Consider the following 27,588-nt stretch of genomic DNA (forward strand, 5'->3'; position numbering starts at 1 on the left):
ATGTGGACTGTAGGTCAGAGAAGGTTGGAGACATCAGCTCTGGTGGTCATGTGAACAGGCTGGTCCCCAAAGCATCAGATACTGTTCATTTCATGTCGGGCCATTTTACCTAAAGATAGAATTTCCTGTATGTTTTAAAGGGCATTTGTGGGACAACTTTAAGTAGACTTTAATTAACACCATTCAAATGCTGGTAATGAAGATTACGAGGTTAAACATCTTTGGGTTACACATTTTAGACTGATTTCAGGCTACTTAGTACTCAGTTGGTGGCTGACATTTACTACGCAACCGCTTTTCTTACACCTGCTCATACCTCCCTTCAGGACTACACCATCACCATGTACTTCCAGCAGTCGTGGAGGGACAAACGTCTCTCTTACACTGGATCCCACTCAACCTGACCCTGGACAACAGGGTGGCAGATCAACTGTGGGTGCCAGACACCTACTTCATCAATGACAAAAGTCCTTCGTCCACGGGGTGACAGTCAAGAACCGCATGATACGACTGCATCCAGATGGAACTGTGCTGTACGGCCTTAGGTAAGAGTCTTACTGTCATAGCTTATCTCTCAGATGGCTCCTATGATGTTGTAATCTAGCATGGCTATGGTATTGATGGCTCTAGTGTTAGATAACCTATTTAAGGATAGATAAACCTGTTAACACACATATATATCTTCTAAGGAGAGCAGAATCCCTGTTACACCCCGGCGAGATGCTTGTATGGGTGTACACTCACTGACATGTTTCACCCCGGTGTGATGCTTGCATGGGTGTAAATCCCTGAAACATTTCTTTGGTCGGTTTGCAGACTGTATTCCTTAGCCGATTAAAGATTATCCACTTTGAAGAAGTGAAAGACCATGACAGCATATTCATCTATAAATTATGTTATTATTTATGCATTACTTGTGAACTTGGCTTTATTAACATTGCGTCATATTGCAAAAGGCCAAGATGTGATTAGAGCAGATTCAAATCGAATAGAATGTCACTGTCCAACCAAGCTGCAAACGTGTCTAGGCCTTATGGGCCATTCACATAATAATGAATTAGAGGAGGCTTTTTGTAGAGAACAAAAGATTGATTTTAGCAAAGAAAGAGAAAGGAATTATGCATATATAATATATAGGTGTGCAGGCCTTGCTAATTAGAAATGTCTAAAGGGAGTAAGATTTCATGTTGTAAAAACAGTTCCAACCATACACTATCTACCTCAATCTAAACATTGTTGAACTTTTCCAACAATGTTGTATCAACCTAATAATTTGTAAATCTCTGGGTGCTAATGAGCAACATATGACATTTTGTTTTCGTGTGGCCAGGCGGGACTTCCTGCTGTTTGATCAAGGTCAGTTATGATAAGGCCTAATGTTGAACTTTTGATTAAGGGAAACATTGGTGCTGTGCTCTATATTGGTGCAGTTGTGATTTGGTCCAGCAAAGGGCTGCTCAATATTTTAAGCAACTGGATCAATGACCAGAAAGAGCATTATTGCTTTATTTGCACATACAAGGAATTCCGGGTATTTTGGTGAGTATAGAAAGCAAAAGAATAAATAGAAAATTTATATTAAGAATTGAAGAAATAAAAGGAACAAAATATGATTCAAATGGTAAAGTGGAACAATGGTATGGTACCAATGGTACTCCTGTATTACATACTCTTGCCCGCTGCAATGTGAATGGCCCATCATTTCCAAATCATTAAAGAAAGCTGACATTGGTAATATATTGCCCAAATTGTACGACATAAGAATGTTATTGTGACATAATGAATCGGTCATTACAATATCTCCTCTCGTCCAGAGAGTGACAGATACTCTTCAAGCAGCTGTCACCTCTGATGTTTAGGTTTGCTGCATCAGCAACATTTTCCAAAAAAATACATCTGCCAGTGAACCAATGTATTTTATTTTATATCTCTGGAGCAGAATATGACAGTGAATCATTTATGGAGCTTTGCTCACCCTGCAGTCCAGAGCCCACAGCTTCCCCAGCTCTAGTGATCAGTCCAGAGCCCACACCTCACTCTAGTGATCCAGTCCAGAGCCCACACCTTCAGCTCTAGTGATCCAGTCCAGAGCCCACAGCTTCAGCTCTAAGCGATCCAGTCCAGAGCCCCACACCTTCAGCTCTAGTGATCCAGTCCAGAGCCCACAGCTTCAGCTCTAGTGATCCAGTCCAGAGCCCACCCTTCAGCTCTCGTGATCCAGTCCAGAGCCCACACCTTCAGCTCTAGTGATCCAGTCCAGAGTCCACAGCTTCAGCTCTAGCGATCCAGTCCAGAGCCACACCTTAAGCTCTAGTGATCCAGTCCAGAGCCCACACCTTCAGCTCTAGTGATCCAGTCCAGAGCCCACACCTTCAGCTCTAGTGATCCAGTCCAGAGCCCACACCTTCAGCTCTAGCGATCCAGTCCAGAGCCCACACCTTAAGCTCTAGTGATCCAGTCCAGAGCCCACACCTTCAGCTCTAGTGATCCAGTCCAGAGCCCACACCTTCAGCTCTAGTGATCCAGTCCAGAGCCCACACCTTCAGCTCTCGTGATCCAGTCCAGAGCCCACAGCTTCAGCTCTAGTGATCCAGTCCAGAGCCCACACCTTCAGCTCTAGTGATCCAGTCCAGAGCCCACAGCTTCAGCTCTAGTGATCCAGTCCAGAGCCCAACGCTTCCCCCAGCTCTAGTGAGCTAGGTTGTGGCCTTGGCTGCAGCGGTGTCAGCCTCTAAGGGCGAGGGAGGGACAGTGGATGTCAATAACTCTTGCTTTAAAGAGATTATGTGCTTTGATGGGAGGAGGATGACGATGACTTGACAGTTTTAAAAATAGAGACAGCCGTTGTGTTTTTTACTCTGCATATGCAAATCTGCCTCAATAGTTTTGAGGCAGAGTTTGATTTGCAATTGCGAGGGGGCTCTCACATGATAATGCATCGTTGTCCTCCATCTGCAATTAGTTGTTATCATAATAATAATGAGTTAATGATATAAAAAAAAAGCTATTTGTACATAAATCGTTGGGTTGAGGGTATTGACTGTACACACACACACAGCTGACCAGGCACGTAATGCCGGCCAGCAACCCCAGCGTGCCCCCCGCCCGGCGGTACGCCAGCAACAGGTACCCCCCTCCCAGAAGAACCTATGCAACGGTTGACACAGAGGATGAGACACATGCAGCAGAGGACGAAAGATATCCCGTGGTAGAGGCTCCAGAATACTGCACACACCAGCAGGAAAGGTCACACACACATTTGCCAACAACAGCAAATGGAACAGAGAAAGGGGTACTTTTTTGGCATAGGACCGATCAATGCATGGCCACAGCAGCAAAGAATCTCCCCGGAAAGAATGTCCAGCACAAAGCTGAAGGCCCGGAGCAGAAGCACAAGATGGATCTGCTTCACAAGGGCTAGCATGTTAACTTGTTCACTTCGTAGTTGTTGAAGGACACGGATCATTCTACCATCCCAGTAAAATATATAAAAGCTGCATTATGTCTGTTTTCCCATTAGCTATTATTTTCAGTGGCGTGAGTTGTAGTTAGAGTTATAGCGATATCGTTGTCGATGAAAGTACTGTCATCTGACAATGAAGTAGCTGCAGGAGAAGGTAACATAGTGCAGGTTTAATGTATTTTCACTTAATCCACTGTATTCAATTCAATAATCAAGCTCCCTCAGGGTCTGTGAGTAGGTCACACTGGGGCATAAGCTCCACTAAACCATTCAAACTTGTTAGAAATACTGGCATCTAATTTAACATTGTATTAACCCACAGGAGATTAATTAATACTTGAACCTGCACTACACAATTTCCCAGCCTCTAGGATACTTCAGAATTTCTGATGTTTACCTTCATAGACCACCCATTTTCAACATAATTTGTCTGCCCAAATAAGGGTTACTGGAACCATTGGTCTCAGCAGACTATGGAAAACTACAAAGAGGCAGAAAAAGTTTAGCCGGAAAGAGCCCCAATGGCTGAACGGTAGAGGAGGCTTGACACTCAGTCCTTATGGCAAGGGTTTGATTGCAGCCTGATGCCATGTGCCTCATGTCCTCTCTCCCCCTGCCATACCTTCCTGTCTAACTTTCATTGTATCTTTCATGAGTAAAGCATAAAATAGACAAAAAAATATATTAAAAAAACAAGGAAGAAAATAACTGTCCGACATCAACCTGGCTTACAAATTCTCATTAAAAACATAAATGTATGGCGGGAAAAGAATGCTATGAGCTTGGTAACAATAGTGTAACGTATAATGACCATGTGAACCATGTGCCATATTGATTGTCTTGGCTATACACACTTAAAGGGCGAGGTGATTAACAAATTCTTTATTAATATTCCCAAGGGATGACAACACTTGGGTCTATTGTTAACTGATAACACCTCTCCAACAGTGATTATGAGATTGGGCATGAGCCAGTCCTCGCTTCAGTAACCTCTTACTTCTAAATATGACGAACATTTTAACTTTCACAGCTTTTTTAATGAAGGCATTCCTGCAAGTGGATATTCCTGCAATATAAAGAAATATAAATTTTCTTATAGAATATCGATATTGGTACATTTACAGCAGTAGCCTACCATTTCTTTATTAAGTATTATTGGAAGAATGTTTTACATATTCTTTCTCACTTCCATCAATACATACATTTTCAAAGGGTTACGGAATAAGTCTGGCATTGGTGTATTTTTTTGTGTTGCTGACAAACCTAAAGACACAATGAGGGGTGAGAAAGTAGTTTTCCTGCTCTCATGTATTGGATATCTATTGAATGGTAAATATATGTTTGCCTTCGCTGTGTTAGACTTCAAATATCGAAATTCCTTGCATTGAGCAACAGCTCCATATTCATTCTTTGCACTTTGACATTAGATTAAATCAAAAAATATTGTTTGACATAATACAATACAATGCAAGGGAAGTCGTTTGATAATACATTACCAACCTAGATTACAAACCCGCTAATTTTGATGTCGAAATAGAACTACAAAAAGGCAGTTAGGCAAACATCACATTGCCCAATAGCAATATTGGTTATTGAGTGAGTCAAATTACTGCATAGCAGCAGGCATTATGATTGATTATGATTATTATTTGATGATATCATGATGCCGACCACTGTGCGACCCTCTTAGATAGAATGGGTAGATTCAAGGAAGAGGTAGAATTAGAATCACAATGACAATTTTAAAAGGGGTTAGTGTGTATTCTCAGGAGGAGGACAACTGTGGCGTCCAACCCTCAACCTAATTCAAATTATCTTTAAAATAATACAGTAAAATTACCTTTAACTCAATATGATTGACAATTTAAAGTATTTATATTGTCGTATATTAATAATATTGTGTCCAATTTACGAAAACTTCAGGAATAAAAAGGCAAGGCCGTCTGGTATTTGCTAAGCTCCTCAACAAAATAAGGGACAGCACATTCCACTGAAGCAGCTCTACTGGTCAGAGGAGCCCGATGTCTCGTGGTAGGCTACAGGAAGAAACCTTGTTGAGGACCTAAAAAGATATATCCAGGCTTTGTTTTGTAAACATGCTCAACAAATCAAGAACTGTTGATCGATCACCCATCATCCAATGGTGTGGTTGGATTCAGCATGCAAGTCAATTCTGCAATTTAGGGTTGCCCAGTTACCAGAATGCAGTGACCATGTTAACACAGCGATGAATATCCCTCAACTGGATAATGAACGTAACCTGGTCATCTGGGTTTCGCGGTGCAAGTAAATTTACGGATTGTTTCTAGTCCCAAATTACCAACCTCTTATCCAACGGAATATCAGTGAGGACAGTAAGGTTACAAACCTCTCATCCAACGGAGCATCAGTGAGGACAGTTAGGCTGTGGTACGAGGACGTTATCCTCATCAGTGAGGACAGTAAGGCTGTGGTACGAGGACGTTATCCTCACTAGTTCTAATGTACAAAGAAAAAAAAAAAACACCCAGAATTTATATTTCGTTTCACTTCATTCAAGCTGAACTTTCTTCCTTCTTCAACTTTCCTCTCTCTGGAGAGATCAAAAAGTTGAATCCAACTTTCAGTACGTGATAAGCAGTGTTGTTTTCTATTGCTCATTATGGTATCACGGATTCCATCTGTATATATTTACAAGACCCGATTGGCTCAGTAAAGATTATTGCCATGCATTGTACCACTCAAGCAACCAACAACAGAACTTATTTTAAAAGAGGGTGGCGATTCAGGGGCTGGAACCAGTCCTGGTCTCTCAATAGACAAGTCATATATACCTCTTCTATTATGGACTACATCAACAACTGTGGAGACAGTTTCGCCAGTCACAAACAAATGAGAACTTTCCCAAACCAGAATGGTCCCCTACCTTATATCACTGTACCATCTAGAGCTGGCATGGCCCCTACCTTATATCACTGTACCATCTAGAGCTGGCATGGCCCCTACCTTATATCACTGTACCATCTAGAGCTGGCATGGCCCCTACCTTATATCACTGTACCATCTAGAGCTGGCATGGCCCCTACATTATATCACTGAACCATCTAGAGCTGGCCAACCATAGCTGGTCAATCACTGAGGAAATGCAGGTTGATCATGATTTATTAATGGATAAATAATATGGTAAGTAGAGAGAGCTGTGTTTGCGTCCTCGGCAGCCAGTCAGTTTCGTTCTCAGTGGGTGTTGGTCTCCGCCAGGGCTGCGCCTTGTCACCAATCCTGTTTGTGATATAAATGGACAGGATATCGAGGCGTAGTCGTGGGGAGGGGTTGCAGTTCGGTGGTCTGAGGATCTCGTCACTGCTTTTTGCAGATGATGTGGTCCTCATTGGATCATCGGCCTGCGACCTTCAGCACTCACTGGATCGGCTGGCGGCCGAGTGTGAAGCGGCTGGGATGAGGATCAGCACCGCTAAATCTGAGGCCATGACTCTTAGCAGGAAACCGGTGGATTGCTTACTCCGGGTAGGAAATGAGTCCTTAGGCCAAGTGAAGGAGTTCAAGTACCTCGGGGTCTTGTTCGCAAGTGAGGGTACGATGGAGCGTGAGATTGGCTGGAGAATCGGAGCAGTGGGGGCGGTATTGCGTTTGCTTTACCGCACCGTTGTTACGAAAAGAGAGCTGAGCCGCAAGGCAAAGCTCTCGATCTACCGGTCGATCTTCGTTCCTATCCTCACCTATGGTCATGAGGGTTGGGTGATGACCGAAAGGACGAGATCGTGGGTACAAGCGGCCAAGATGAGTTTTCTCAGAAGGGTGGCTGGCGTCTCCCTTAGGGATAGGGTGAGAAGCTCAGCCATCCGTAAGGAACTCGGATTAGAGCCGCTGCTCCTTTACTTAGAAAGGAGTCAGCTGAGGTGGTTCGGGCATCTGGTAAGGATGCCCACTGGGCACCTCCCTTGGGAGGTGTTTCAGGCACGTCCAGTGGGGAGGAGACCTCGGGGAAGACCCAGGACTAGGTGGAGAGATTATATCTCAACACTGGCCTGGGAACGCCTCGGGATCCCCCCGTCAGAGCTGGTCAATGTGGCCAGGGAAAGGGAAGTCTGGGGCCCCCTGCTTGAGCTGCTTCCCCCGTGACCCGACCCCGGATAAATGGATGAAGATGAGATGCGATGAGATGAAATAATATGGCCATCATCACTGAACATCCTTGTCTCTAAACCAACCCCATAGTATTCAGGGTCAGCACAATCATCTGTGAAGGAAGAATGCTCAACAGCCGCCCTTTAAGGATGCCACGTCATAGAAAGCTGACAAGTACTGTTCGAATGTTGAGAACACTCTGAAATTCATGCCCTAATACCCACAATCTTTTGCGTTCACACACTGCGCAGGGTACTTAAAAATTGCAGATGGAAAGCAATACACAATGCTTTACACAAGTGAAGTTATTTGAAAGTTTTCAGCAATATCTTTTGCCGTATTGCTTTTTATAGATTCATCGTGTAAATGCAGAAAATTAAAGACCTGTGCGATTTTTTTCAAATGTTTTTGCAACGTAATGATAGCCTATATTTTCCATTGGATTGATTCGTTTTAGTATGCACGTAGCTGCTGTTAAAGCAAACTACTGTCGCCAATAACAATTTCAACAATTAAAATATTAAAATATTTACCACTGGAGCAGTATTAAAAAGCGGAGGCGGAAGCACTTCAAAACTAGCGGCTTACAAATGGCTATGCCATTCCAAACAAATATCACTGAAATAATAGCTATTAGATCATACCTACAGTACCTTTAAATTGAAACTAGCACAGAAGTCAATGTTTAAGAAGCCCCAAAACATCAAAAAGCAGCTCGCATTTACTACCAATTGGTTATTGAATGTCTTCTATCACACTCATCAATGAGCTTCACCAGGCCTGTGCACAACCTTTCAATATCATCTGATTCCCCGCTGGTTGACAACTCTAGTCCTCTCTTCAAATGATGGTCCAGAATATAGACCTCTTTTCTGATATCATGACCCCAGAGTTAATATCAACTTTTCGCCCATGACAGTATCATTTACTGGTATGCTGTCCACTTATTTAAGATTTTTCATTTCTATAGATGAATTCAGAAAAGGCATAGATTTAACTGTGAACACATAGGGGTTCGTAGGGGTAGTCGTAGTAAATGGATAAAAAAAAAAAATTGCGGACTTTCCTTTAACAGGCTACTGGCCTGAAACTCTATTTTTACCCCAACACCCTCCCTTTCTAACTGTCTGTCCATGTCCACTCTCTCCGCACCTGTTTTATAATTTATCTAGAGCACTTCTTAATGCATGCAGCCTCTCAGAGGGTCGACAACCATATAATATTCTGCAATGTGGGAGAATATGAATATTCATTGCTGGATGGTTTTTTCATGTCTTGACGATGTGGTGGCTGAATATAGACAGGCTGTCAGAAGATTGAGGACAGCTGGTAATGGCTACATGGAACACATTTTTATAATTTTATGCATTTTGGTAGTACATTATGTAGAAGTACTTTGCTGGAACCGAACATGTGCAGCTACAACATGTACAACATGCTTATCATTGGGTTTATAATTGATAATAGATTTGTATCATGAAGGCTTTGATACTGAGATACCCGTTACAACAGGCCTGTTGGTGTAGTGTTCCATAGCAAAAAAGAGATGGAATATACACAGAGCAACTTAGCTCAAGGGATTCAACATACAGTTGTAGAGGAGTAATGTAGATTGTACGTGCTAATTACTTAAGTCACTTTTCTACTGCAGCTATTTACTCCAATATCTGAACTGGATAGTTTCTGAAAAATAGAACAAACCCATCTATTAGTCAATACATCCATGGAATATTTCAGTATAAAATGTTGTGGTCCACTCTCAGGGTATTTTCAAACTACAGTACTTAAATCATTTATTTTCAATCAAAAAATCAAAGTCAGCAATCTCCTGTGGTCGGCTGCATATGCAGGGGACCAAAAGGTTGGACAATACTTAGGGCTAGGACAGGGATCATGTTTCACCCTGCTCTTCTGCAAAAACATTAAAGAAACTTTGGAAACAGGAGAGGTGTAATATTGTCCAAATGACAAAAATTGTCCAACTGAAGAAAGCCCAAAATGTGAGGACTGGGCATCGGTAGCAGCAACAGTTACTTGTAGACTTGTACACTTGTGAGTAACTTGTTAGTTGTGAGCCGTAAACAAACGTTGTTGAGGTCATTGTACACAGGTAAACAACAAAAAAAGTGATGCGGTCCCTAAAGTTGGTAACTCTAATGGCATTTGGTGAATGTGCATATATAATTTGGACCCTTATTTTTTTCTCTCCATAAGGATCACAACTACAGCAGCCTGCATGATGGACTTGCGCAGATACCCATTGGACGAACAGAACTGCACCTTGGAGATAGAGAGCTGTAAGTGAGTCTGTGTGTGTTCATAAAGGGCTGTGGGGGTCGCAGGCAATGGAGGCCGTGCAGCACTTTAAACCAACTAATGCCAACTGCCATTTCTTGTTTAACTAAATGTCTCCAGATTGCTGCAGCTAAATAATAGATAGTACCTGCCTGCAAAGTCAAGGCTGTTCTTCAAGGTCTTAACAAAGAATCTCTGCCCAGTGTACTCCAAATTGGAGCTTAACAACAAAGCATTGATGTTCCCCCTGGAATATCATCACACTGTGTTAAATTCTATGTGAAGATAGACTGAAAATCTCAATTGTACTTGTACTTTATTTGAGAAACGGCAAAGCATCTGAGAGATTCATAGCATGCTGCGGCGATTAAACACCGATTAAGAACTTTCCCAAACCAGAACGGTCCCCTACCTTATATCACTGTACCATCTAGAGCTGGAATGGCCCCTACCTTATATCACTGTACCATCTAGAGTACATTTTTTGGGCAATGTTTGTTGAAATGTAGACTTTAGATTAGTCAATAGTCAGTTGTTAAGATATGCTAATCAACAAAGCTTTGCTTTAACTTCCAAGGATTTCATTTACTATGAAATTATGTTCAAATGATGTTACTGTACTTTTTATACTGGTTAGTTGATGCTTTTTAATCAAATATTTCCCTTGCTCAGTAACATTTCGCAGACAATAGATATAACTATACAGTGCTCTCACAAAACAGACTTCACTGAATCCAAAGTCTGAAGGGAAGGGCACTGGGTGTTAACGGCATGTGAACCTTCCTTTCACTTGATTTGAATGTAATGTTAAATGTATTTGAACAATCTTATCAAAGAAGGCATTTGACATTAAACTTAGTATCTGTATACTAGTAGTGAAAAATGTCAAATATAAAATTGTTTAAATATTAATCTATAAGATCCATGTTGCCGTTACGAAATAGCACGGATGTAAAAGGAAATATGCATGCAGCCTTTCAGCACTGAAAGGCTCCCCTATTGGAATTATCCACAACACCCGGAAATAATATTATTATAAAGATGCTAATACCTTCTATTTAACTAACCTTGTTTTATTATTCACAATTTGTATGCATAATATCAACAATTTAGACCAACATTTATCAGAGTGTAAATATAAAAATGTCAGTGTATTCTCAAATCTCTTTATTAGCGTTTGAAGGTAGCCCATATAGGCTGAATTATTCCTGTGACATGTGCTCGTACAGATGGATACACCACTGATGACATTGAGTTCTACTGGCAAGGAGGGAGTTCGGGGTCGGTCACGGGGGTGGAGAACATCGAACTTCCCCAGTTTTCCATTATGGACTATCAAACGCTCTCCAAGAAAGCAGTGTTTGCTACAGGTAACTGAAATGTATATAGTGATTTCAAAATGATCATAAAGGATAAAACACATTTTCTTTATGTTCCTTGGAAAGATGTCAACTGTCATGGCGGAAAATTTAATTAATTTGTCAGAGTGACTCATGTGTTTTTACTGTTCCAAATCATGAGCCTGCAACTGCTACTTGCTTAGTCTGAGGAATGCTCCTTGGTGTCTTTGTTGAGCTTCACACAGGTTTCCTGTGGAGCTAAAGGAGTACAGGGAAGCAGGGAGGAATCATTGGGAACAAAATAAAGAAAGACTTGTAGGCATGGGGTACCCTACAGCCAAGCACATGATGTACGTGGAATCAATGAACTCTCTATGACTCACTCCTCGTTGTCAGAGTTTGGATTTAATGACAACGATGAAGAAGTCCTGCAGCAATCACACGCAATAACAATGTAAGCTACAAACGTAATAACAACAGTATTTCCTACATGCACATAAATGCATACACACATAAGCATCTCAAGTATCTAACAATAACAATTGTATTGATCAGGAAAGACTCACATAAATCATGCCAGCAGCTCAACATGCTATGCAACGGGAACGTCTGCAATGCTAGTGAACACAACAAGGTAGACCGCCAACTCAGCCGGTCAGCGGTCTGCAATACAACACTATCCCCTAGTGGCCGGAGGTAACCTCTGCATCCCCCCCAGTCCGGAAAGCTATGAACGGGAATAGGTTAACGGACTCAGTCCTGTATCCAACGGCCCGTCTCGGGCTCGTAGCGTCTGGGTGGCCTCCTCGCGCGGAACGGCTGTCCAAGATGGGGCGACTGGGGTCGACGCCCGTAGGAACGGGGACATTCCGGGCCCCGAGACCAGAGGATGCCTCACCAGGGGGCTCCGGCGGGGAGGTGTCCAAAGCCGCGTCACGGGGTCCGTCTGCTGCCTGAGGAACGACACCCCGGGGCAGCTGGCTGCTGCCGGGCGTAGGGGGTGGCTGAGTGTAGCTGTGAAGGAATCGCCGGTTGCGAAAAGTCAGGCGCCCCGACCCGTCAACCCTAACCCGATACTGATCGTGACCCAGTGACTCCACCACGAACCCTGACCGATCCCACTTGTGTGGACTCGGGCCCTGCTGATTCTGGAGGAATACTGTCTCACCAAGTACCAATGGGCGGAGCGGTCTCGAGTGAGCCCTCAAAGACTCAGTGGTGCGGGACATCCGGGTCCGAAGGGCGTCCCCCTTCACGGCCCATGCCTGGCGCCAGAGCGGTCGGATATGAGGGTTTCGAGAACTTTTCTAGCCTGTTGACGAAAGAAAAAGAGTCTCGAAGGGGACAACCAAATATAATCTGCGCCGGTGAGAGGTTGCAGTCGGGGTCAGGTGTGTTGCGGAACTGCAACATGGCACGCAAAAAACAATCATGATCAAGACCGCCAGTTGGGCCAGTGTTGGACACCAGAAGACGCTTAGCAGTCTTCACCGCATTTCCGCCCTCCCATTCGACTGGGGAAAACCAACCGAGGACACGCGATGTTTGACGTGCCATAATCGGAGGAAGTCCTCTGCTAGCTTTGAACTCTGGACCACCATCGCTCGAAAGTTCCTCCGGCACGCCAAAGGTGGCAAAGAACGTGCGCAGGTGGCGAACCAAGCCAGCCGAGCCTCCCAGATCAGTGCCTGCTGTGGAGCAGAGGACCTCCACCCAGCCCGAGAGTCGATCACCGACAACCAGGTAGTGGCGGCCTCCATAATCAAAGAAGTCAGCAAACACCGCCTCAAACGGGGTAGATGGCGGTGAGGATGGTAGGGGCGGCGTGCATGCCTGTGACGGAGCATTGCGGTTACAGTCTGAACATCCATACCTGGTGGCTCGGATGTCCCTCGACATCCCGGACCAGAAGACTATGGCACGGGCGTGCTGCCTCATCGCAGAAGCTCCTTGGTGGGCGGCATGGAGGTGCCGAAAGACTCCTTCACGGAGGGACGGTGAAACCATGACACGGCCGTGATATAGGAGGACGCCATCCTGCGCGTAGATTGACCCACAGACTGGTGACAGACTCGCTAGGGCAGGGTCATTAACATCAACCCTACCCTCATGCTCGATCAGGGACAGAAGGTGGCCGAGGCACGCATCAGCTGCCGTCTCTCGTGCGAGAAGGGACCATGAGATGGCTCCTAGTTCATGGGCATTGTCGCGGATGGAAGCCATAAGTGTGGATTCTACAGTGTCAGGTACGCTAGGCGATCCCAATGAGAGGCCGTTCGCAGAGCCCGAGAGGGAAGGATGCCTCGAAGTCGCATCAGCAGCATGGTTGCTCTTGCCAGGTAGGTACACAATGTCAAAGCGCCATCGGAGGGTACGCTGCTTGAGTCTGAACAGGCGTGAGTTTGTTATCTCATCTAGTGTGCGGTCGCCGAAGATCTTCACAAGGGGCTTGTGGTCGGTGACCACGACGAGGTTGTCACATCCTTGCGTGAAGTATCGCGTCTGCTCCAGGCCCCAGGCCACGGCCAGGGCCTCTCCTTCGATGGCCGCATAGCGTTGCTCCGCCGAGGATAGGAACCGCGAACCGGCGAGGGTGATCCTCCATCCTCCTGGGCAACAGTCAGGTATGCCCGAAGTGCAGCTACAATGTTGTTGGAGCAGGAAGTAGCCAATGCCACGCCTGGACCAGTCAGGGCGGAGGCAGGTGCGCCTCCGCATGTCGTAGATCTCCACGCCCTCACGGATGGCCCCAATTATTGCCTGTTTGGATGTTTGGAAGGCTTCCTCCAATTCAGGGGACCATGAGAATTTACAGCGTGGGCTGAGGAACAGCTTAAATAGTGCCATAGTGTCGCGCAACTGGGCGTAGTTCGCCACCTGGTTGACCAGGCCAAACCAGCTTCTGATATCCATCGTGGAGTCCGGGGTGGGGAAGTCCCGGATGGCGTCCAAGTACTTCGGAAGCGGCTCTATGGTGGCTTCTGACATCCTGAACCCAGCAAAGTCTACGCACCTCTCCGCAAATTGAAACTTATCTGGGTTCAACACAATGCCCGACCGGCCGACACGTTTCAGGAAATCGATGGTCCTCCACCAGTGATGCTCCAGGTCAGCGTCATAGTGGATAGTGTCATCCACACAACGTTTCTTGCGCTCGAAGTCCGAGAGGATGGCGTCAAAACGACGGTTGTAGCCGTCCCCAGATGACAGGAAACCTTGCGGCGCCCTGATGTAGCGCCAGCGGCCGAAGGGCGTGACAAAGGTGGTCAGACGACGGTCCGACACACGCAGGGGCACACTATGGTAGCCGTTCCAGGCATCCGTGATGGTTTTCCAGGTGTCCCCCGGGATGCGACGTGCAAGGTGGAATGGGGATTCAGTGGCGAAGGTTTCACGTTGGCAGAACTTGTTAAGAGGTGAGAGGTCCACGGTCCTGCGGGGGGAGCCATCGTGCTTCCTTGTGACTAACATACAATGGCACCATGTCACTGGCTCACCGTATGGCACACGTTCAATGACTCCCAGGGCTTCGTCCCGAAGGAGGTCGTTGTAGACTTTCTGCTGCCAGTGCAAAGGCGCATTAGCCGCGGTGTGGCATGCTTTCGGTGTGGCTGCTGGGTCCACGTGCATTTCGATAGGGGGCCCCTCCATGCAAGGCAAAGCCTGATGAGGGCAAGTGTGGAATGTGAATGAGGCGTATCTCTCTAGTAGCCAATCTTTCATCCAACCATTGTTCTCCGGTGAGCAGGGGAACGGTAACGCCTGAGGCCGTGGGGGAGGGGCTGTACGCTTGGGGCATGAGCGCTGAGCGTCCTGGGGATTACCCTGGTCTGTGCAGCCACTGTCGGCAGACCTCGTAGCATTCACAAACAAGGGCTTGATTGGTATGTCACGTGCGCCAGGGCCATGCTCGTCTCTGGGTCCTCCACTGTTACCTGATGGGAAGTCCGCAGGGAAGAGGCCGAGGTTAAGCAGTGACTCGTAGGAGAGGTACATCGCTCGAACTGAGCTGCTCACGTACACCATCGAGCGGCAGGACGTAACACCACTGTCGCTGGGGGCTGTTGAGAGCCTAGCGAAGAATGCTCCCTCAATGGCTATGGGGGAGCGGTTGGCAGCTGACAGGCTAAGATTGACAGGACGCAGGTCATCACGCGAGAATCCGCAGGCGAGGAACTCCTCAAGAGACCACAGATCAGATTGTGCGCCAGTGTCTGCGATCGCGGATATGCTCACCTCATTGTCTGAGCCTCGGTGGTTGATGCTGCCCCGCGGCCCGACTGACCTGTCGACCGAGATGGTGATTAAGACTGGGGGGTGGTCACTTAGCTTGGCCCGCCTCCATTCCCCCCTGGAGAAAATGTGGTGCCCGAGCCTGATGGGATGTGGTGCCCGAGCCCGAGCCACCGATAGTGCTGTGTGTCATCCGAGTGCGGCGACGGCCCCCGCAGCGTCGGCCAGGGCGTGCTTTGAGTTGAACCGATGAAATCTGGGAGATCGGCACCGATTCCATGGCAGCCTGCTGACCGTCGTTTGATGGCTGTTGTGTCGGCGGGCCCTGTAGCAACCGACACAAATCTGGTGAGGCTTGGTATTCCAACCGCGTGATCCCTCCGTGAAGACCTTAAAGGTGCTTTTACAGCCCAGGCACGAGGCTTGCCTAGCCCTGTCTGTTGGGGCTGGGGTCGGGACGGGGCCCGTCTGTTGATCTCTCCGTAGGCGCTGGAATGACGACATGGCTGATATAGTGGACGACGGGAGAGCATTGCGGGCCATTTCCTTGTTTTCAACGACTGCAATTACATCGTTCACTGGTTTTGCAGAATGTCAGATATCCCCAGTGTCTCGCGGCGTATGTCTGAGTCGTAAATCCCGTTGATCAGAACATCACGGATGATATGGTCGGTATAGTCCACATCCTTGCCACACTCGCATACCGCAACCTAGACGCATGTCTCCGCCTTCCCTCGCACCCTGGCGGTGAAGGCACGGAATGCTTCATCACGTTCCTGGTGCAGCTAAAGCTTCTCGGTGCGCAGGACACATGTGGCAACCGGAATGACAGCTAGTGAACGCATGGCAGCGATCAGATCCACCAGGGGTCCGGAGGTGATGTTGGGATTGGCCTTCAACATGCTATCTCCAAGTTCAGGCCCAGCGCACTGAAATAACTGGAAAGGGGCGTGGGCAGCCCCGACGCCTGAGCCGGTGCGAAAGACGTCCCAGCGACGGATGAAAACGTTCCATTCCTCTATCATCACGCCAACATCGACCTTAGGCCGATCAAGTTTCGGACCATGCAGAGTCGGGATCTGGGCCGGCGGGTTCCGATGGACAAGTCCGTGATTCGTCAACAGCGCAATGGCGAGTGCTTCAGACACATCTCCGGTCTCGAAAGCGCAGCCAGGAGCAGTACATCCAACGACAACCATGACTTCTTCATGAAGAAATACACTCCTCGATGTCAGAGTTTGGATTTAATGACAACGATGAAGAAGTCCTGCAGCAATCACACACAATAACAATGTAAGCTACAAACGTAATAACAACAGTAATTCCTACATGCACATAAATGCATACACACATAAATATCTCAAGTATCTAACAATAACAATTGTATTGATCAGGAAAGACTCACATGAATCATGCCAGCAGCTCAACATGCTATGCAACGGGAACGTCTGCAATGCTAGCGAACACAACAAGGTAGACCGCCAACTCAGCCGGTCAGCGGTCTGCAATACAACACTATCCCCTAGTGGCCGGAGGTAAACTCTGCACTCACGTCACCCCTGAGTCACTGATGGTGTTAAAGCATGAAAAGGCAAGCTTTCTGCACCTTACAGATAGTCATTTCTAAGGCTGTGGATATAAGAAAGAACAACTGTAGCGTGTCTGTGACACATGAAAACAACAAGGACCTGAAGCTGTGTCTGAACCAGAAAATGCATTCCTCTAAGGTGTTAGAGAGGGATGGGTACGTGGACTGTAGACTGGGGGAGTTGAAGGCAGAATAAACTTCTGGTAGTGCAAAGACTGGACAGCGGGATGGACAGAGCACAGCAGAAAGCAGAGCAGCTCAGTGTGTTTTATAGCCTCTGACACCACCCTCTTAAGGTGGGATCCATGTAGTCCCGGATCCTTACAGGGTCCTACTCTAGTTTGTTTATATAGCAAAGTGTAAGCACACACTATGTTATTAAGATAATAATTGTATAATAATGATAATCTTCTGAACCAGTCTTCTGCAGTGAGCCCCTTTGCTCTGTGTCTCAAGATTGGGTCTTGACTGTATGCTGGATGTCACTGTAGTGTGTCTCCAGATTGGGTCTTGACTGTATGCTGGATTTTACTGTAGTGTGTCTCCAGATTGGGTCTTGACCAGGGCTCCGAACCGGTTCAAGGAACGAAAACGAAAACCGAAAACGAACGGAATTTAACTGTTCCGGAACAGAAACGTTATTCTGAAATCCCCAAAACCGTTTTTTTTCGTTCTCTATATAGCCTATAAAATTTCACAAAAGCATAGCCTATTTCGTGAAAAAATATAAATATTTCCGGTCACTTCCGCGTTCACTTCGCCGCCCGCTAAGCTCAGTTGTCACAAATTCCCACCACCACCCTGGCGAGAGGCGATTTGGAAGCAACAGTTGCACATAGCTCTATCTTCGACAAAGGTAACGTGAGCTAAATTAACCAAGTCCACTATATCGCCTTTGCATTGTTTCTTGTTGGTGGGCGTGCCCTTAACCTGCGTCCGCGTCCAAGTTTCATTGACATGATCAGACAGCCCGCCCGCTCCCTGATGACAGCCCTCACTGCTGTCTACACACAGCTATTTGATAAATGCCAGATTATAAAACACTTATTTAAAAAAGTGAGTCTGACTGTCAATAACGGGACAACGTCTCAATTTGCGGGACGTGTACAAAGTAATGGTAATGCGGGACTGTCCCGCACAAAGCGACACATCTGGTCACCCTTTTATCGACCACAAAAATAGACTAGGCCCAATAACACTGCCGGAACGTTAAGAACGAACGTTATTTTACTTTCCGAACCGGTTCAGGAACGATATGTTGGTGGTGGAACGCAAGAACGAAAATGTTAAATATACAGGTTACGTTCGGAGCGGAACGATTGAAAAATAATTTTGTTTTCAAGCCCTGGTCTTGACTGTATGCTGGATGCCACTGTAGTGTGTCTTCATATTGGGTCTTGACTGTATGCTGGATGTCACTGTAGTGTGTCTTCATATTGGGTCTTGACTGTATGCTGGATGTTACTGTAGTGTGTCTCCAGATTGGATCTTGACTGTATGCTGGATGTCACTGTAGTGTGTCTCCAGATTGGGTCTTGACTGTATGCTGGATGTCACTGTAGTGTGTCTCCAGATTGCGTCTTGACTGTATGCTGGATGTCACTGTAGTGTGTCTCCAGATTGGATCTTGACTGTATGCTGGATGTCACTGTAGTGTGTCTCCAGATTGGGTCTTGACTGTATGCTGGATGTCACTGTAGTGTGTCTCCAGATTGCGTCTTGACTGTATGCTGGATGTCACTGTAGTGTGTCTTCAGATTGGGTCTTGACTGTATCCTGGATGTTACTGTAGTGTGTCTCCAGATTGGGTCTTGACTGTATGCTGGATGTTACCTTCACAGGTTCCTACCCGCGGTTGTCACTGAGCTTCAAGCTGAAGAGAAACATTGGATACTTCATCTTGCAGACGTACATGCCCTCCACCCTGATCACCATCCTGTCCTGGGTCTCCTTCTGGATCAACTACGACGCCTCGGCTGCCAGAGTGGCCTTGGGTTCGTAATTGCTATGATCTTTGTGCTTTTTCAGAAGGATGAAGGCGTTAGGACTGTAGTGACTCGTTAAAACAATATAAGGGGTGCATTCCTAGTAACTAACTAACTCCTACTTACTAACACGTCAAGCACCGAGCACCTCTACTGCAACATGTAAATATGGCATATTGGGATTGGGAAGAAGTTGGGATGTCAATGTGGTTTGGTTTTTAAGTCTTTTAAGGGGGACATATTATGCCACCAGGTGTGAGTGTGATTAGCCTTACAGGCCATTTCGAAAATCGGCCCCATATGACATCACTAGTGGGCGTGTCCACCTAGATCTGTGCTTGATAGATCAGTCTACCAGCCTACCCAGTGGACTGACATAAAAGTTGCTCATCTATCCAGCACAGATCTAGATGGACAAGCCCCCTAGTGATGTCATATGGGAAAGATTTTCAAAACGGCTTGTAAGGCTAATCACAATCACACCTGTTGCAATAATATGTCCCCTTTAATTATTTTCACTTTAGGACCGATGGGGAAATTGATCAAGAAAAGGGTATGTGACGGAAGAGCAGAGAGCAGGAGATAGTTCAATTCTCAGTTGCAATACGTAATTGTTTAAATAGCCTATATTCTCTACTTCATTAAAAAAAATTGGGTTTTGTTGATGAAATAGGAAAACATTCAACTGGAAACTAACGTTTACTTTGAATCATTTATTAACCAGGGAATTCTTTACTTTAAGTTGAGTAGGTTTCTCAAATGGTAATTTTCACCCATACTTGAGGGGAGTTGATTGGTACTTGTACTGTACTAAAGATTTTCAATACTCTCTCAACCCCTGCTCACTTAGCTGCCCTTGCCCAAATAAAAGGCTGGAAAATAAAAGGAAAATAAAAGGCTGGTTTTGTGACACTCATTGACATTCCTGAGTAACTTATAAGGAAGGAAAATAATCGCATGATTTCATATGTTTTGGTAGGTATATTTCGACAAATTCCACACAAGTGCAGTTCAAGTTGTGGCTTGGCCTAAGTGACAGAAAACTTTTTGGCTATCCTCGTGCAAAGTGGTGCATTCATATTTGACACACAGAAACGTTTGAATTGAACGGTGCTATCAGTCATAACATTCATTAAGGAAGTGGGTCAGTCAGTAATACACCAGTCACTCATTTGGCTAATGTGCCAATCTAATGCAATCATTGTATCTAAACAACTTCAATTTCTAAGGCATTTTAATTTGTGTCAGCTCGAAGGCGATAAGGACATTAGGGAGTTATGCTGATGGAAAAATCTGTATGGGGAACATGGAGGGTCTTGCATGGTCTAACTTTACTCAAAATGGCAATGAAAACTTGGGTTCATTCCTACTTAACCCTGACCTGTTATAAGTTTAGTTGACTAACCATGCCCTCCACTATATTTTTCCCTCTGTGAATAACATGATATACAATATGTTCTAAATATTTTCCTGAATTCAATTGAACAAATTATAATATAAATGTCACAATCATATGTGCAATATTTGGCTACCAAGCACTGCAAAGAATTTCACAAAAAAGTTTGAAACAGCAGATGTAATAATAATAAAGAGAATAATATGAATTGCATCATAATAACAATATAACAACAACCGAACAATTGCTACAGAGAGAAATTATGAAAATAGCTTTACATCCCTCTAATACAGATTTTACTTTTTGGCCTAGACTCAGAATCACCATTCTTCTGAAAATGTGAGTTTCAGGTTAAGAATTATCCTTTCATTAGTTAGAGTGCAAATATATACAATGGACGCTTCTGGGAATGAGCATGTGCAACACACACACACACACACACACACACACACACACACACACACACACACACACACACACACACACACACACACACACACACACACACACACACACACACACACACACACACACACATTCATACACACACACAAACACACACAAGCACACAAAACGACACACACACACACAAGCACACACACACATACTCTGAGTGGTTTGGAATTTTGTGTTCAAGTATATGACCTCAGCCTCAAGGGTCTTTTTGACCAATTGACAAAGCCTTCCCTCTGAATCACTGTGTGCATCCTAAATGCTAATTAGATGTGAGAGCCTTTTACATGGTCAGCCTTTACTCATTGCAACCATCTTAGCTGAATCACACAGTCTTTCTATAAAGAGCTCTGCATTCACATTTTCAAGGTCAACTGTTATGGTTGTTTGTTGTTTTCATTGGAGTCGCAGCACAAGTCTGCTGGTCTCTAGTGTGTGCTTCACGTCATGAAGCGTCTTGCGTTGAATGCTTGATGTTTACAGGGACAGGGATGATGTGTCCCCACTCTTTCCACCATTGGCACGTGCAGACCCCATGCTTGATCTGTCACTTGATGATATACCTGCAAGTCACAGTAACAGCAGTAATGTTTGAACACAACATGAATGCAATTGGGCCTTAAACTGCTTTCAAGTTCAGTTACTTGCAAATTAAACCTATTGATATTATCCCACTGATCTATACCAAACATTTCAGGGAGTCAACGTTACCATGGTAAATAAAAGTAAATAGGGGTTCAGGCTTGTCAAAATTGGGTCAGGCATTCAACTTACCTATTTAGTTTTATAATAATTTTCAAAATATTCTTACATTTGACGTTATATCCACTTAACCATCAAATACATTTGGTAAGGTACTTCATGTTCTCTTACCCCATTTCTTCTGATTAATGTTTGGACTATTTTACCTTGAGGAGGAAGTGCAAGGCAATCAGCCTGAGTAATCACGCCAACAATCTAACCTACCTGTATTTTCATTAGTAGCCAATACAAGACTGAAGGATAGGCTCAGTTTAGGGTTTAACGTTCAGGTGGTAGCAATCGCTATGGTGGCAGCTAAGGAATTATCAACTGGATGGATTATTGGGGCACCAGAGTATTAGCACTGGAGTTCAACCCAATGAGAAGGGATAGTCTGTCTTGAGATGTTTAAGGTGTCATTGCATAGTTTTTTCATTCATTTTGCGGTGGTCACTAGTAGCAATGAATGCCCTGTGAGTCGGTTTTGGTGAAAAAAATGCTCTGGTGCTCCTGTTTCACACTGTTCTACTGTGGTGGAGGGGGTGGGCGGGGAGGAACGACATGATTTTGTCTCCTACTCGTGAATATTCATGACATGCAAATGTCTCGCCTCTGATTCGCCAACAGCACTGTCACAGTAATAAAACCAATTCAACTTCCAGAGAGGCAGATGTAGAGAGAGGGAGATGTAGAGGGAGAGAGTGAGAGAGGGCGAGAGAGAGACAGGGACAGAGAGAGTGAAAGAGAGAGAGAGAGAGAGAGAGAGAGAGAGAGAGAGAGAGAGAGAGAGAGAGAGAGAGAGAGAGAGAGAGAGAGAGAGAGAGAGAGAGAAAGAGAGAGAGAGAGAGAGAGAGAGAGAGAGAGAGAGAGAGAGAGAGAGAGAGAGAGAGAGAGAGAGAGAGAGAAAGAGCCAGGGCACTCACGGGGCACGTGCATCACGGTGCCCAGGAACTGTGACCGCGGCCCGGACACCGTGACCGCATTGCACGGTCACGTTGCCCGGGCACTCCCACCCGGGCACTCCCAGCAGCCACGACTCCCACCGTGCCCCGGCCGCGGACACGTGAAACCAGGAGCCGCGGTCACGGTGAATGAATGTCCAAAACCAAGAGATGCAACGTTGATTTGTTATCGCCACAAATAGCACAGGCACAAGCTTGTTCCGCAACGTAAGCACCATGCTGTTACCTCCTACACGCCGAGATGGGCTCTGTGTCACCTGGCTGCCAAATCAATACAGTCTTCCCATGGGCCGTCGCAAGCCAAGGTGTGCGAGGCCATGAATACTAATTGACCAACTGACGCCAGTTGGTGAGGCTTTTCTAATTCGCTCATTCGCTTGACCATGCGTCTATTTTTTTTCATTTGCTAATGAAGGCAATCGCAGTAGAAGAACATTTTCATGTTCAGCATACATATGCAACCCTGGGTGACCTATCGTATTTCAAAAGGAACAAGATTAAACGGTTTCTCGTGGAATGACACCTTTATTGGTAAAAGGTGCTTGAGAGGTTTTGCGATACTTGAACGCCTTGGTCTGCTTCTAGTTTATGGTTAGGGTTATCAAGGTTTGTCTAATCCCCATCCGATATAGTAGTACAAATAGTGTTATTTATTTCCTACAAATGATGAATCAATTATTTTCTTTCAAAAAAAAAAAAAAAAACATTGTCAAATGGTCAGTTATGATCATAAACGTGGCTTTGATTGGTTTTTAATATACAAATAATATATTCTCTATATTACGTTATGAAATGAAATAGAAGCAGAAAGTAGTACTAGGGCTGCTCGATTATGGAAAAAATCATAATCATTGCTTTGGTCAATATTGAAATCACGATTATCCAAACTATTATTTTCAGTTCGAAAATATGATGCATTTATTCAGCATTTCTCTCCAAAAAAAACCTTTGCAACTGAAAACCTCGAAATTCCCCCTGAAAAAAAGACAAAAAAATTTCAAATCGAAAATGTTCAAATCAAAAATAATGTTAATATGTCAAGCCTCTCTGCAATCTCTATAAAACATTTAATGAATAAAATATACTTACATTTATTTTAGAATATTGTTTACGTTATATTAGAGCTACGACACTACTTTGTATTTGATGCGTTTTCTTTTTACCTTGCTGACTAGGTTAATAATAATGATTCTTCTCTTTGGTTTTCTTTTTGGAACCTGCAATATGTGAAGCATATTTTTGTTTGCCCGGGAGGATCTACACTCTCAGAGCTTCGCTCTGAGAGTGTAGCTAGTTCAGCTTACGCTGTGCTCACTGCTCAGTCAGCCTCACAAATAAGAACAATAGTTATGTTAGTCTAACTCTAGTTCTTTTGTTGTAGGCGTAGCCGTCGAGCCTTCGCCGTATGGCCTTGTCCCGTGCATGAACATTACAGCACTGCACCAATCAAAAATTTCCCACGGCACCGTGTATACAGTATAACGCGGCGCACAGCAGAATTCGTCCGCCATGCTATACTTTCACTAATTGGAAGGAACAGCAGGTGGGAAACTAGACGCTACGCTTACGATCATAGAGCTAGGGTTAGTCTCAGGGACCCCCAACTCAAGGACCCCCGACTCAGGGACCAATGTCTCAGGGACCAATGTCTCAGGGACCAATGTCTCAGGGATCCCCGACTCAGGGACCAATGTCTCAGGGACCCACGACTCAGGGACCCCAGTCTCAGGGACCCCAGTCTCAGGGACCCCAGTCTCAGGGACCAATGTCTCAGGGAGCAATGTCTCAGGGACCCCAGTCTCAGGGACCAATGTCTCAGGGACCAATGTCTCAGGGACCAATGTCTCAGGGCACATCAGACTCAATAGGAGGTTGTGCAAAACACAACAGCTAAATAAAAAACACAAAATTCTCAGAAAAACACGCAAAGCAATGATCAGCAGAATAGAGTGAGTCTGTAACCTCTGACTCAACCCGTATTTCATAGGATCCAGGAAAAACTGGCATGGAGAGCAACAATGCGTCTTCTACGTCCGCCACCACTGGAGGCGAAGCTAGGAAGACCCAAGCTGCCAACTGTGGCGAGCAACGAGGCCCCCGCATACGTCCGCTCCCAGCGAGAGGCGGTAGGAGGAACCGCTGGCAGGCGTCACAATGAACAGAGCAGCGAGGCTTCGAAAAGCAACGAAGAATCTAAAGTTTGCCGGTGAACACACAAATGTGCAAATCTGTCGACTTATGATAGCGACTATTGGAAAAGGTCCACACAAGCAAACAAATTCACTTCTCAATAAATGCCTTGTAGTATTTTTTTCATATAAAAGACAAGGGTTACATCCATTATAAATGGTTAGAGGACAGGATATTAAAGACGCCAGGGATGACCATGACGCAGCCGCTCAAATGTCCTCCACCGAAAAAGCCCTAGAGTAGAGCCTTCGAAACGGCCACACCCTGTGTAGAGCGGAGTGTAGCGGCCCATGGCAGCATCGCTTTAACACACAAACAACTGTTTTGTGTAATGGAACGTGGTCAAGCATTTTCACATTTTCACATTTTGCACATCCATCCCATGCGCCGTGGCCGGTGCCAGTCAGACCAATGCGAGCCCTGAAAAACCCTAGAGCGGACGGCTCTCTGGGACCACCAGAATGAGGCACAGATCCTCCTGTCTGAACAGGTCCCAAAAAGAAGATGGATCAGTTGAAGCAGCGGGAACGCAGACAAGAGAGCCCACGGCAAAGGTGTGTGCGCCGTCGCGTCTACCCCCAGCAGGGAGGATACTGTTGGGGGTAGAGCAACACAGCCTGCAGTGGGTGTTCTCTCTGGACGCGAAAAGGTCCACCGGGATGTAACCGCCTCCCGTCTCGGTGGGGACTGGTGTGTGACATGAGGTCAACCCTGAGGTGCTGGGCAACCGCGTTATGCAAGGGCTCTTAGGCTGGGCAGATTCAGATCAGCCCAAAGCCAGAGCTCGACCACTTCTCGATGGAGGTGCCGAGGAGCGACAGGTTGGTTTATGTAAGCCGCCACCGACCACTGTCCGTCTTGATCAGAACATAGTGGCTGCGCATCAGGGGAGCTCTAGCAAATTTATGTGTGCAGTGGGGCCTCCCCTACCCGCCAACAAGGCGCCCGTGAAGACAACCACGTAACATGGCACTATGCTGAGGGGAACATAGGCATAGTGCCCCCCTGAGAAGTGTAGGTTGGCCTGTGTCGCCTGGAAACCAACCTCTGACGAGCAAGCCAACGCTGTAGTCTGTGTAAAAAGATCAGGCACAGGGGAACCACGGGGTGGGCAGCTGCCATCAGCCCCAACAGGATCATGATTGACAGTGCGGTCAAACTCTGGGGGTGATTTTCTGCATAACAACTGATGAGTTGAAAACGCAAGATCCAGAATGTGCTCTTCTCCCAAGAGACGAGCCACCTCCGCTGCAAAACCATGCTCGCAACGGGTTCCTGCAACATAGTCTCCACCAACCACAAAAAGAGTAGGGGACGGTGAAGCTAATGGGAGCTGAATGGGAGGTCCCCATCTCAGCGATCAAACCATGTTGGTAAACGCCTCACTCTCTCCACGCATAGTGCTCAGAGAGAGGGCGAGCAGATCGCTGAGAACAAACTGTCCGGCCCATCTTCACATCATGTGTGATGGTATTGCTCGTCTGCAATCAGAAAATACCACTGCAGGGCAGGCCTAAGCGACCAGGCGATAGAGGGCTGTGCCACGACCGTAAAGGGCTGCTCCTGCTTCTCCTTATAGCCAACAGTAGGGAGGGAGCATGGAAAAGTCAGGGTCTAGGGGACTGGTACACAAGGCCATACATGATGCGGCCTCATGTGACGAGTCCCAAGCCCACTCATGAAGCACACGGCGACGCTGCAAGGAGGCAGACTAACCCGGGGTATACTACGCCGTCTATGCGCCGCCCTACAATCTGTAGGATGAAGGGAGGCAGAGGGAGCGTTGCAATGATGAAATTAAAATGAAGGGGCTGTTCATTTATGCCACTTGCACTTGTTGATTGACTGATGTTAGCATTGGCAAACCAAGATTGATTACACGGAAAAGTAAAGATAGACTGCCATTTGATGTTGTGTGCTGTGTAACCTGTGTGTGTTCATGGAGGAAGACTCCCTCTTGCTCACCCATCTCGTCGTTTGTTTACAGGCATAACGACGGTTCTGACAATGACCACTATCAACACCCATCTGAGGGAGACTCTGCCCAAGATTCCTTACGTCAAGGCCATCGACATTTACCTCATGGGCTGCTTCGTCTTCGTCTTCCTGGCTCTGCTGGAGTACGCGTTTGTCAACTACATCTTCTTCGGACGGGGCCCGCACCTGCAGAAGAAAGTGGCGGAGAAGGCTGCCAAGACCAATAATGAGAACAAGAGCCGGCTGGAGAGCAACAAAGTGCAAGTGGGTGAATGTATATAGCTTAATCCATAAGCCATAATGGGTAATCGTATGATAAATAATTCATGTCCAAATAATATGTCATATGGAATCACGAATCATAAGGAAGAAAATGTGACTGTTACAATCACAATCAAAGCTCAAGTTACAATATATTCATTAATCGTTTGCGGTAGGTCGGGTTTTGGGGCAAAACATTCCTGAAATGAAATTGCACCTTGGCATTTTATTTTTCAGGTGGATGCCCACGGCAACATCCTGCTGACCAACCTCACCAACGAGATGAGCGGCGCCGAAATGATGGGGGCGCTCAACGACCCGCGAGTCACCATGTTCTCCTACGACAGCGCCAGCATTCAGTATCGCAAGCCCATGACCAGCCGGGACATGTACGGCCGGCCCGCCCTGGACCGCCCTGTGGCCCACAAGAAGAGCCGCTTGAGGAGGAGGGCCTCGCAGCTCAAGGTGAAGATCCCGGACCTGACGGATGTCAATGCCATAGACAAGTGGTCGCGCGTCATCTTCCCCATCATCTTCACGTTCTTCAACCTGGTGTACTGGCTCTACTACGTCCACTAA

The 27,588-nt window shown here is 46.0% G+C and overlaps 1 pseudogene; it reads left to right on the forward strand.

Annotated features, from left to right (window-relative positions):
* On the forward strand, nucleotides 1–27,588 carry LOC130382694 (gamma-aminobutyric acid receptor subunit beta-1-like; annotated as a pseudogene).

Source organism: Gadus chalcogrammus, chromosome 5, assembly GCF_026213295.1.
Source record: "Gadus chalcogrammus isolate NIFS_2021 chromosome 5, NIFS_Gcha_1.0, whole genome shotgun sequence".
Lineage (NCBI taxonomy): Eukaryota > Metazoa > Chordata > Actinopteri > Gadiformes > Gadidae > Gadus > Gadus chalcogrammus.